Source organism: Rana temporaria, chromosome 2 (assembly GCF_905171775.1).
Source record: "Rana temporaria chromosome 2, aRanTem1.1, whole genome shotgun sequence".
In the NCBI taxonomy this organism is placed as follows: Eukaryota; Metazoa; Chordata; class Amphibia; order Anura; family Ranidae; genus Rana; species Rana temporaria.
The window spans coordinates 274,881,804-274,895,788 of NC_053490.1; positions in this window are offsets into that span (position 1 = coordinate 274,881,804).

The window sequence follows — 13,985 nt, forward strand, 5'->3', positions numbered from 1 at the left end:
GCTATGCCTTCAGGGTGTCCCATAGTATCCCAGTTCCTGTAGAGCCTTCATTAAAATCTACAAATTCCCTCAGTTTGGGCAGGACCTCATCCGATTTAATATTTTACTTTGCATTTAAGGGTATGGAATATATCATAAAGAGTCGGGGGTACCGATCCAAAAATAAAAAAATAAATACATAACTAATCTCTACCCTAATTTTCTTTGTTTTGTATTGTAATCCCGTGCCTGCTTCTCGTTTACTGTGCTTTAGGAATTGTAGTACAACAAACCCAAAAGGTGTATATACCATTAAAAAATATTTCCATGTGAATTTCAAACTCTATTTTACTATAACAATCTTTTTCCCACTGTGTGTTACCTTGCAGCCTCCCAATATGTTTAATTATATTATTCTTTTGTGCAACATCATTAATTTCTATACTCTTTTGATTCATATTTTAAATTTAGTGAACAGTTTATTCCTATGTGACATACACTTTCCAGTCCTCCCCTCCCCGTCCTCCTCCCGTCCCCACCCTCCTCCCGTCCCCGCCCTCCTCCAGTCCCTAACCCCCCTCCACCTATCCTGGTGTTCCCCTAAGGGGTTTTCGGTGACCGTTTCCCACACCACTTGTTCCTCATATTCACTCCCACCCCATCCCATTCATCGTCTGTGCGCATCTTACCCCCCTCCCCTTCCCTCCCCATAATTCATTAAATGTTTTTATTTCCCCCCAGGAGAGGGAGAGAGAGAGGGAACAGGGAGAGGAAAAAAAAAAGTTATTTGGCAAATAGTTAAATCATGTTCAAAGAGTTACCTCTCTCTAATGTGTACTAAGGCTCTGTTCACACTCCTGCGACTTAGGTTGCAACTTTATAAAATAAATAAAGTGGTCTTGCGCTATTCCATAATGTGTAAGTGTATATAACACACAATAAACATATCCAATAATGTGAATAATCACAAACGATAATGATAATAATAATTGATGAGTAAACAAATGTACTAAATAAGAAAATATTGTGTTGCGCTGATAATCAAGTAAAAAATTGCATACATATATATATACACACCATATACATAAATAAGAACCCCCTACACCTCAAATCAGGGAGGTATATGTGCAAAAGATAAACAAAAACCACTCAAAAACTATAATGTGAAAAAATTCAAATAGAACCAGCAAAAATAGTTCATGGAAAAAACACAGTTCAGTACATAGGCTAATAGGAGACAGGTGTGAGATCCACAGTCCTTTGGTGTGCAGCTGAATCTTCTAGACCATCAGAAGCCAATCATATTAGGCCCCCTAGAGACCACTCTGATGATAGACATCCTAGGAATTGGTTTTGTGCACCTCACGTGTCTGCAGCTTATCTTTAGTATTTTATATGGTTTTAGTAATAGCGCTGTAGTACCTTTTTACATATTATAAACAAATGTACTGTCCACTATATAGTGAAACTCAAGTGTTTAATAAAGCTGATCAATAATCCTTTAATAGAATAATTCCAAAGAATCTTTCCGCTTCCATCAACACCTCAGTGCTTACAGAACTCTTACCTCATAGGCACATAACATGAGCCTTTGATCAACATCCAATATGGGTTAGATGGTCCATCCCTCCAAAAACTCCTCCACTAATTATTTTATACTGTATATGGTGCCATTAGTCACTTGACTGCTGAAAGCAGTTTCACTTTGTCTTGAAATTGAAGTATTTGGCAAATAGTTAAATCATGTTCCAAGAGTAACCTCTCTCTAATGTGGGCTAAGGCTCGGTTCACACTCCTGCGACTTAGGATGCAACTTTGATACCCAAAGTCACACGACATGTAAAATGCTATATATCTCTGAGAGCCTTTCCAATTGACACTATTGAAATTGCTCCGACTTCAGAAAGGGCTAGTCCTGTGCTAGTTTGATCCAACTTTAACAAGGCTTCTATGCCAGAGAGTGTAAAAGTCTTCTCAAAGTCACTTCAAATTTGTATCAAAGTCTAACTGCAAAGTTGCACTGAAAATCCCTCAACTTTGGAGACGGCTAGTATAAACCGAGCCTTTGTGCTTTTTTACCACTAGTTGGTCTCCTATTATTTCAGCTGTTGAAGCACCAACAACACTGTCAAAGCTCCTATAAGTTGCACTAGGGATTCATAGAAACATGGAAGAGTGAGGGCAGAAAAAACACCAAGTCATCCATCCAGTCTGACATATATACAGTGGGTAAAGAAAATAATCACACCCCTTTAAAATAATCACATTCTGTTGCTTTTCAGCCTGAAATGAAGACAGTTTGTTTTATCCAGCCGTGTGCACTAGTGCAACCTATAACATCCAAGTGAAAGATATAATACCAACATGTCAGAAAAAACAAGAATTCAAAAACAGAATCACAGAATTTGATGGTATTTTGCCCCATCCATTTTTCCTTCTATCCTGACAAGTGCTCCAGCCCCTGCTGCAGAGAACCACCATATACCAGGATATTACCACCTCCATGCTCTACTGTAGGAATGGCGTTATTTGGATGGTGTATTAGATTTCCGTCAAGACATATCGTTTAGGGTCGAGGCCAAATAATTAAATTTTAGTGTCATCTGACCACCTTAAACGCACCGTGAAGATTCTGAGGTCACATGAAAAACAGTGTTTTGAGGATGTGTGAGCTACAAAGGCACAGGAAAGTTGGTCAAAATTGTTGGCAAGATAAATGCAGTATGTTATCTGAAATAACTGCTACAATAAAAATTATCCGAGGGTGGTTTACGGATTCCCTCTATTTTCTCCATATATGTATTCATTTGTCTATTTCTATAGTTAGCTAGTCTATTAAAACTCTGATAATGTTACTGTTGATAGCACAATAATATAAGGTTAGCTATGAAAAAAAAACACTCCTTAGTAAAACAATGTCTTATTTATTTCCCAAGAAAATAGGAAACTGCTAACATGAAAACATACAGAGCATATTGTCTTGTCAGCTGGGCTCAAGATGGTAACAGAGAGAGAGCTCTCTGTCTTGGTCAGCCCTTTTTAAATGTCAATCATACACAGTCCAGACCCACCCCATTGTCAGCCCATGGCTTTTGACTAATCAAATTATTTATGGGCTGTCCTTCTGTATTGGCCTCTAAGGGCAGCATTTGTACATATGTCATCGCTAGGTGCCCTGGGTCATCTTCAGTGCCTATTGATCCTTTGATCTTTGTAACCCACTGTCATTAATCATCCTGGCACCCATGGCTCTCTTTGAAGAGTGCTTGCAGAGTGCTAATCAAGGATTTAAATCGTATAACACATGGTGGTCAGGAGCCAAGCTTTTATTCTACAAAGCTTTGATGTGTAACTTGTTACATTACAACTTGGGGCCATCTGCCTGTATCAACCAGGAAGGGAAATTCCCGAAATATGATATTAAACCATGTTGCCTTCTGACATTATCAAAAAATACTGAGGGAACATTTGCATTCATCAGCCAGGAAGCTGCTCATGGAACATACTTGGACATTCTAACATGACAATGATCCAAAACACAAGGCCAAGTTGAACTGTCATTGGCTACAGCAGAATAAAGTGAAGGTTCTGGAGTGGCCATCTCAGTCTCCTGACCTCAATATCATTGAGCCACTCTGGGGAGATCTCAAATGTGAAGTTCATGCAAGAGAGCCCAAGAAGTTACAGGAACTGGAGGCTTTTTGCCAAGAGGAATGGGCAGCTTTACCATCTGAGAAGATAGAGCGCCTCATCCACAAAAACCACAAAAGACTTCAAGCTGTCATTGATGTTAAGGGGGGCAATACACGGTATTAAAGGGGTACTAAAGGTTCGATTACATTTTTTTATTAACAAACATGTCATGTAAAAAATTTATCAGAAAAAACCTACGGATTATTCTGATCCCAGCGCTCGATGGAAAGTAAGTTAAATGTATAATTGTTTTATGCAGTAGAAAAGCAGCTATTATAATAAAATAGTGACATAAAAAACGATGTATTATTAAAAGATATAATAAAACATTAACAGCGCTAAAAAAGAGCCTATTACTGGCTTATGAGTCCAATACTCAATACTCAATACTCATGTGACTGGGAAGCCTTTTCTTGACTTCAGCTACACTGACTGAAGAGCAGACGGATCATCACCACACACCAAAGGAGGAGAACCGATGAGTGATTACTACCAGTGGATGTATCCAATGCTTCTAAAGTACTACATTTTGGTGAGTACAAAACCTTAGGGGGAAATCACAGAGAGTCCCTATCAGCATTTGAGCAGACAAACAGCTATACTGTGAAATTACTCCATACAAAGAACTGCATATCAGAGGAAGTGCATGGACTATCACCAATTGACTCACTAAGAGTGTGAATTTATGTTACATAATATTTTTTATGCGATACATACATAGCCTCATAAATCTTTTCCTCAATTAACTATTGCAGTACATGAGTATTGGACTCATAAGCCAGTAATAGGCTCTTTTTTAGCGCTGTTAATGTTTTATTATATCTTTTAATAATACATCGTTTTTTATAACAAACATGTCATACTTACCTCCGCTGTGCAGCTCATTTTGCACAGAGTGGCCCAGATCCTCATCTTCTGGGGTTCCTCTGCGGCTGTCTCTGTTCCTCTCTGCATCAGCTAACCCCCTGGGAAATGCTTTCCCAAGGGGGTTACCTTGCGGGCTTGCTGCCGAGTCCTGTATTCGGCGTCCGTAGCCCCCAACTACAGGACTCGGCCCCACCCCATGGTCCACTCGTCATTGGAGTTGATTGACAGCAGCACGAGCCAATGGCTGCTGTCATAATAAATATCCCCCAAAAATATATGAAAAAAACATTTTTTTCCTCAGTTTAGGCCGATATGTATTCTTCTACATATTTTTTGTAAAAAAAATCGCAATAAACGTTTATTGATTGGTTTGCGCAAAAGTTATAGCGTTTACAAAATAGGGGGTAGTTTTTTGGCATTTGTATTAATATTTTTAGCAATTTTTTTCGGTACTGCGACATTATGGCGGACACTTCGGACACTTTTGACACATTTTTGGGACCATTGGCATTTTTATAGCAATCAGTGCTATAAAAATGCATTGGATTACTATAAAAATGCCACTGGCAGGGAAGGGGTTAACACTAGGGGGCGGGGAAGGGGTTAAGTATGTTACCTGGGTGTGTTCTAACTGTAGGGGGGGGTGGCTTCACTAGGGAAAATGACTGATCGCTGTTCATACATTGTATGAACAGACGGTCAGGCATTTCTCCCCCTGACAGGACCGGGAGCTGTGTGTTTACACACACAGCTCCCGGTCCCCGCTCTGTAACGAGCAATCGCGGGTGCCCGGCGGCGATCGTGCCCGCCGAGTCACGGAAGAACCCCTAGTGGCCGCTAAGAGAGCGGACGTTATTGTACAGGCTCTCGCGCACGGGAGCCGACCTGCCGCCGTAGAATGACGCCGGCTAGTCGGCAAGTAGTTAACCACTTGCTTACTGGGCACATATACCCCCTTCTTGCCCAGGCGAAATTTCCGCTTTCGGCACTTTCATGCCTTGAATGACAATTGCGCGGTTGTGCGACGTGGCTCCCAAACAAAATTGACGTCCTTTTTTCCCACAAATAGAGCTTTTTTTTGGTGGTATTTGATCATCTCTGCGGTTTTATTTTTTGCGCTATAAACAAAAAAAGACTGACGATTTATAAAAAAAACACAATATTTTTTACTTCTTGCTATACTAAATATCCCAATTTTAAAAAAAATACATATATATTTTTTCTCAGTTTAGGCCGATAAGTATTCTTCTACATATTTTTGGTAAAATTTTTTTGCAATAAGCGTATAGTGATTGGTTTGCGCAAAATAGGGGATAGAATGACATTTTTTTCTATTTTTGTTTTACTAGTAATGGCGGTTATCTGCTATTTTTGCCAGGACTGCGATATTACGGTGGAGCCATCGGACACTTTTTGGGACCATTCACATTTATACAGCGAACAGTTCTATAAATATGCACTGATTACTGTATAAATGTGACTGGCAGGGAAGGGGTTAACACTAAGAGAGATCAAGGGGTTAAATGTGTTCCCTGGGAGTGATTCTTACTGTGGGGGGAGGTGACCGATGGTTGTCCCTATGTACAAGGGACACACCATCGGTCTCCTCTGTCCATGTCCCTGGCTCTGTAACTGCCGATCGCGGGTGCCCAGTGGACATTGCGGCCGCCAGGCACGCGCATTGGCACCTGAGTGACGCGGCGGGGGGGGCGCGCGCACATCCCCCAGCGGCGGGTGGCCCAAAGCTGTCAATAGATGGCCTTCCGGCATTGTAGAGCCACCTTGTGGCCGTCAAACTACAATGGCCCAGGTACGAAGTGGTTAAGAACTGGGGTATGTAACTTTTGATCAGGGTCATTTGGGTAGTTTCTGTTGCCATTATGATTTAAAAAGAGTAAAGACAGTTGATGATAATAAATTGCTTTAGCCAAACAGGAGTGAAGTTTTTGTGTTATCATTAATATTCTCTGAAAAATGGGCAAAAAATCTTAAATTTTGCCAGAGTATGTAAACTTAGGAGCACAACTGTGTGTATGTATGTATGTGTATGTATACATATACAGTATATATATATATATATATATATATATATATATATATATATATATATATATATATACATACACACTTCCCTAAATGTACATAATATAACTGGGTACTAACATTTATGGGTAAAGTTGATCAGGGGAAAATCCGATTGCCTCTCTGGGGATCAGGAAGGAATTTTTTCCATTGCTGTAGCAAATTGGATCATGCTCTGCTGGGGTATAAATAAATAATATTGAAATAATTCGAGATTTTCCTAGCTTGTGACGGAAAATATTAATTATATGAAGACAGGAGGCGAGTATCTTATGCATTATCTTTCTTTAATAATGCCCATAGCAGAAATACAGTAAACATTTATTGTAACTTAAAAAAAAAAAAATTCAAAGAACTACCCTTCCCAGCAGTCCCTGGGCCAGTGTAGCCCCTCCCAGACCGTAGCCTATATAAGGGACTGTCTGAGGTAACCTATTCCTCTTTCTTCATGCGAATTAGTGTAAACAGGAACCGAAAGTCCAATTAGACATCTCCGCGGCTGCCGGGAACCTTCCGACCGGAACACAACATCCGAATCTGGAGGAAACGAAAGGACAAGGCCAACACGGACCAACTTCATCCGGACCAGCTTCATCCCAACGGGGACTATAGGAAACCCAAACCATTCGGAGCCGACCGGTCAGTTGTCCTCAGGAACATGGACCAACGGATTCAGTCAACGGCATCCCGACTCCGGATCTGGAACGCAGTAGGAACCTCCATCTGCGGTGAACTAAACCCATGGATCGAAACGGACAGCAATCCCAACGGGGATAGTGAAAACGAACTCCCGGGGCGTACCAGCCTCCGACTTGCAGGGTGCGTGGTTCATCAGTCTAGAACGAGAGAGAGACAACCTCGTGACAGGGTTGGGTTGGGAGGGAAGATACTTGCCTCCTGTCTTCATATAATTAATATTTTCTGTCACAAGCTAGGAAAATCTCGAATTATACATCAGACAGGAGGCTCATATCTTATGCAAGTTCAAAGCTATAACAATGCATATGACCAATAACAATCAAAATAATCCACAACACTGACATAGATATGTGTACCTCCTGTTCAAAGCGGGATTGGCGGAAAAGCGGTCGCTGACAACAGTCCGCCGCTATAGTAAGTCACAGAGGAAACCGGGAAGAGAGGATTAACGTAGGAAACGAGGAGTTGAAAGACTTGCGAAGATCGCAGCGAGGTTGTCAAGGACATATAAGCAGTGTCATCTTAAGAGCATTATAGGCCCCCGGGCAATACAGTGCACTGGGGCCCTGTCTACACAATTACGCACGAGAATTACTGACAAAAATCATAAAATTTACTGGCAGAACCACATTTACTGCCACTGCAAAAAAAGTACCTAAAATTACAGTTTTCAGTGCCCAACAATGCAAATGTCAGTATTTAAACTATAAACATATAGCTAGTGCTATTAGAAATGTGTTTAAGTTAAACAAAAGTAAAAAAAAAATGTCTTCATTGACATGAAGGTCAGGTTACTATAACCCAGCCAGCACAGAGTTTCCTCTTACATCAGAGTCTGCAGGATTCCCCCTTACAGTGAAAGGGAACTCTTATGTAAAGGGGAACGCTGCAGATCATGATCTAAGGGGGGAACTCCGATGTGGAGGGGGGCTATGGTGACCAGAGACAACCTTATATCAGAGTCCACTGCTTTCTCTTTCCCACTTACATCAGGGTCCGCAGACTGAGTTCCCCCTTGCATTGTAAGGGGGAATCCTGCAGACTCTGATGTGGGGGGTACTCTGGTGACCAGAGACCACCTTCCTTAGATTAAATACACAAAGGTAAGGGGGGTCACTAATATAGGAGGGAGAACCTTTATATCAGTGCCCCCTTACATTTTTGCATTCACTCCCCCCTTACATCAGCAACCCTCCACACTCGTGGAGGACCGGATCTTCTCTGTGATTTCCACGAACTGGGCATGGGCAGTTCTAACCCGTCACTCTCCATAATTTTTTACTGGGGTTGCTGGGCAGCCGGTGGGGCCCCCAGGCAAGCGGGGCCCCCGGGCAACTGCCCAGCGTGCCCAATGGAAAAGATGGCCCTGCATATAAGTCTGTAGACAGCGGACCACATACAGTTGTGGATGTGCGGGGAAGAACGGGTAGAAAACCGATCGAAGTACCGTCTGGTCCAACGCACGACGGAAAAAGACTTGAGTCTCTGAGGCGAGGAATGACGCCTGGATATGTCCAAAGCCTTGACGTCTGACCCACGATGATGGAAATCAGACACAAGAAGACAGTAAGCTCGAAAGACAGTAACCTTAAAACAGAGTGTCAATGTCCCCCAGCCCGAGAACATGATCATGACCTTGGAAAAATCCCAAGTGTGCTGGTACATTGGGCGATTTAAACTTAACGCCTTCAAAATTGACACACCAACGGATCCAAAGAGTCCGCCCGATAATTGGCTATTACAGACCCTGGCGCTTGAACGGGGTCGACCCGTCGTTGATCACACCAAGTAACCCAGAGTCCCCAGGTAGATCGAGATGCCGATCTAGTCCCGGGGCCCAGTCCAAGGCAGGGAATCCCTAGCTGTTCCCGAAAGGTCGTAGTCTGCGACCGGAACCCCGATACTAACCATGTGAGGAGAGGTAGGATGTGCTTCGTGAGTAGAGGGTGCAGATCCCCGTTCGGACCAGCGAGGAGGTGGGGGGAATGAGGAAACAACCTGGGGAGTTCCACCGTCATCCTCAGAAAGAGGGGAAACCATGGTTGCGTCGGCCACCACGGAGTGAACCGCACGACTGATGCCCTCCGGCTCGCTAAGTGAAGGAGGACCCTGAGGGTCACCGGGAACAGGGGAACGCGTAATGTGTCCCCTGTGACCACGTTTGGTGGAGGGCGTCCACATGGTGCGCCTCCGGATCCGGCCTCCGGTTGTAAGAGCGCGGAAACTGGTGGTTGATACGGGGAACGAACAGGTCCATAGAGAAGGATCCGCGAAGTGAGCGAGGATCAGGGACCCTGACCGGTGCGGTCGCCAATCGTTGGAATCGGTCAGGTAACGAGAATCCAATCTGCCACCCTATAGGGATAGTCTGTGGCATATCCCGCAATCGGGACGATGTTGCATTCCAGGCAGAAGTGCCCGAAGTCTTACTAGATCCGCTAGGATTCTGGATCAGGGGCCCACCAAGCGATCGATGTACCGGACTGTGGGTACGTTGTCCGAACGCAATAGCACACAGCAGATGGATGTGCGTGGCAACAGACTTCCGATGGCAAAAAAGGCCGTCAGGGGTGTACGTGTTGATGTGCAGCCGAGGGTTCTCTGCGGACCACGTCCTACCGGAGGACGAGGGACTGCACCGAGCACCCCAGCCGAGGCGGCTGGTATCCGACCCTATGACGAAATCCGGTGAGGAGTTGAAAATGTCTCGCCGTTCCGTTTGACGGCATGACGTAACCACTACCGTAGGTCCACCATGGCTTCACTTAGTTTGTATAGCGAAGCCCCTAGCGAAGATGTAGAGTCTCGAGTCTCTGGAGGGTTCGACAGTGAAGAGGGGCTGGAGAGTGGCCTGGATTGACACCGGGAACAGGCCGACTAAGCGAGTCAGTCCGCGTAAGGACACCCGCTGCTGCCCAGCATGATACTGATGTCTTTGCGGATGGCGCCTAATTGGGTATGGGTAGCCGAAGGATCGCTCGGTTGGTGTCCACCAAGAACCCCAAAAACTCTATCTCCTGAAATGGGGAGATAATAGGTGTTCGTGATCTATGAGGAGTCCCAGATCCGACCATCCAGGAGGCGTGTTCGCTCGCTAGGCGAGGGGAACCAGCCATTAGAAGTAGGTTGTTCAAGTAGATGTTCAACCTCACCCTTGTTCCACAGGGCAGTAAGTTGGTGAGATTTCTCAAGCTCCCACCGGACGAAAAACCGCCTTTCTTCTTCCTGATCAGGAAGATGTTGTTGAGGAAGTTCAAAGAGAGCGGGTCCATCTCTACTATCGGCTGTTTGGTCCAAGGTCTAGCAACCTGTTGTCCATTAGGACGGTGTTTAGGTTTGAAAAACCGAATGGGATGGTGAACCAGGTATACCGTCTTAAAGATATCATCAATTTGCGTGATCCCATTGTGCTAGGTCAACCGGCTTACAGAGGCGGTAGCCTGCTCACTAAGGCGTAGGGTTAGGTGATAGGTCCAGAGATCTAAGACCCAGTACTGTGAGGTCCCAAAGGCCCTCTCTATTCCCTTCCTGGAATACTGAATGATTATGGGATCCACCTCTGGAGTGAGCACCACCGTATTTGGTAATGGAAGGGTGAGTATTCCACCCTCAACTTGTCCGGTTAGCGTACCGATCGATCTCCAGGTCCAGCATTCGATCTATTGGATCACCTCAGGTAGAGGTGCCCAGTCACCGGAGTGTGGGTGGCCAATCACCTCCTGATCGAAAAATGGTACTCCACAAGAGTCCAATAAGGTTTTACCCTGGGACCTAGGGTTGGCGTCGTCATGGAGCGCCATGTGCCCACTGCTCACATAATCATCATCATTTTCATCCTCAGACTCAAAGGTGTTAGCCGCCTCATACTCCGCGGACGACTCTGGAAGAGTCCACGAGGAGTCTGGCTCAGTCCGTCTAGCGGATCGCTGCCTCTGCATGTGCATCTCCCCGAGGCTCGGGGGTCGATTGGAGTCTGGGAAGGCAGTGGGTCGGCAGGCCCGGGAGGGTACTGCCTGGGGCATGTTATTTACTTCCCCTGCCGGGGAGTCCGTGGGTCGGCAGTCCTGGGAAGGTACTGCCTGGGGCATGTTATGTACTTCCCCTGCCGGGGAGTCAGAGGGTCGGCAGTCCTGGGAGGGTACTGCCTGGGGTATGTTATTTACTTCCCCTGTCGGGGAGTCAATGGGTCGGCAGTCCTGGGAGGGTACTGCCTGGGGCATGTTAATTACTTCCCCTGCCGGGGAGACGGAGGCCACATTAATGTGACGGCGCATACGGGACGCCATGCCCTACTCAGGGGCGTTATATCCTTGCCGGGAGATCCGGACATAGGGGTGCATGTGGGTTGGAACAACCGATGCCCTGGTAGTCTGGACGGACCTACCGACCAGCTCAGGAACCAGTGCAGCACTGAGGTAGGTAGGGTCTTCCAGGGCTGCGTCCACCACTTCAGTGGCACCAGTAGGGAGTAAAGGATCTGTCGCCAGCCACAGGAGAAGAGTCAGCTGTCTGCGGACAGCACGGCCGTGCAGCACAGGAAGATACGGAAGTTATGTACTATAACTTGTATAGTAATTTCTATAATTCATTCAATTATTGTTATAATTTGTTTATTTATTTATATATATATTTATTTATTTATTCAATTATATATAAAGTATAGTTTAATAGTTTATATTTTAAAATGTATTTATTATATATATTTATATATTTATTTATTTATTCAATCATATAGATTGTATAAATTATTTATTTATAGACATTTATGTTCATTGATTTATTTATATTTATTTAATAAGTCAATAATTTATTCATTCGTATAATTATTTAAATTTATTATTTATTTACATGTATTAATATATATTCATTATATGTAGAATAGACTACAGGGGAATAAATTCCCAGAACAAGAACTGATGTTAATGTAACTGAAGGTGAAGGAGTGACAGAAGCAGGGGAGGGGAGGAATTCCCCACCAGCTAGGTGTGAGTGACAGAAGTTAGATGAGGGGAGATATTCCCCACCACAAGGGGAGCTAGACGTGAAGCTCGGGGCCGTAGTCTCGCGAAACTACGGCCTAACGTGATTCGCATAGATCAGTGAGATCTACACAGAGTTCCAACCATACAGCCGCCCGCACCCTGGCGTGGCGGCGATGGGGAGAGACGGTCTAGCACACGGAGGATGGGGTCCCCAGGACAGGTCCGCAGCAATGGCGCCGTCGATTCGCGACAATAGCGCGATTGGTGCAGGGAGATCCTCACCGCCACGCCCCCCTCAGAGATGAGATGCTCTGAGGAGAAGGAGAAGAAGGGAGGTAGGAAAAAAGGCGCCGAGATGTTAAAATGGCGCCGTCCTACCTCCAGTCAGAAAACGAGCAGTGTGCAGAGCGCACCGGGGGGAAACAAAAGAAGCAAAGCCCAATGACTGTAAGATGTACACATCAGAGGAAACCGCGTTCTCTACAAAACGGGTGGCACAGATAGCAAAGTGGGAAAAGCATACAGCAAAAACTAAACGTTTATCATTTTTAGAAATATCAGTTGTGCTTCATAAGACAGAAGGTTGATAGAACAACACACAGATGAAGGTCTGAGGGGATCATAGGATATATACAGATACAGGTGGAAGTTGAAGGGAATAGCGGAGGAGGGAAAAACCTCCGTAGCTGTAATAAAAGCCGGGGTGGGAGGGGGGGGGGGGGGGGATCCCCAGCACCCTGTGGAAAGACGATGTGACATTAGGATCTACACAAATTAAAAAGGCTGCTGATAACCAAATAACAAGCAAGCCTACATAAAAATTATAAACATAGAGTAATGTACTTATCTGAGTTCTGGCTATGAGCAGAAAGAAAGAGGAATAGGTTACCTCAGACAGTCCCTTATATAGGCTACGGTCTGGGAGGGGCTACACTGGCCCAGGGACTGCTGGGAAGGGTAGTTCTTTGAAAAAAATTTTTTTTAAGTTACAATAAATGTTTACTGTATTTCTGCTATGGGCATTATTAAAGAAAGATAATGCATAAGATATGAGCCTCCTGTCTGATGTATAATTCAATATAATTGGAATATACTGTATAATATCAATATCAGTTATATAATAATTTCATTATAATTAAAATATTTTTTGGGGTTTGATAAGTCCCTGAATTATTGTCTCAGTTTCCATGACAACATGCTTATGCTTGACACAAACTATTACAAGAAAAGGTATACCAACCACATGGAAATAAAAAAGTTGTTAGATAAGATTGGGCCACAGAAGAAATTTGTGGCTTGAGTCAGCAATGAACTACGAATTATGAGTCAGTAATTTGGAAAACACTGTAGAAGACAACAGAGTAAAAAAGTTATCATATACAGTGGATCTAATAATAATCTAAACTTAGAAAAATTTTTTTTAAAAGAAGAGTAAAATTCTTCAAAAAGAAGTTTCAAGCATATTGTTGTTAGCAGAACCCTTAAAATACTGCAGCTAGTGTCTTCCGGCACACTAAGAAGAAAGCAATTTCTAATACACATGAGAGGGAATAGCTTCTTTACCAAAGGCAAGAGAGTGAGAGAGAACTAATGTAAAAAAAATCCACCAGTGATAAGCTGAAGCACCTATTTTCTAATAATTGCAGAGAACAGGCATAGTTTCTAATCCATATAGAGACTGGA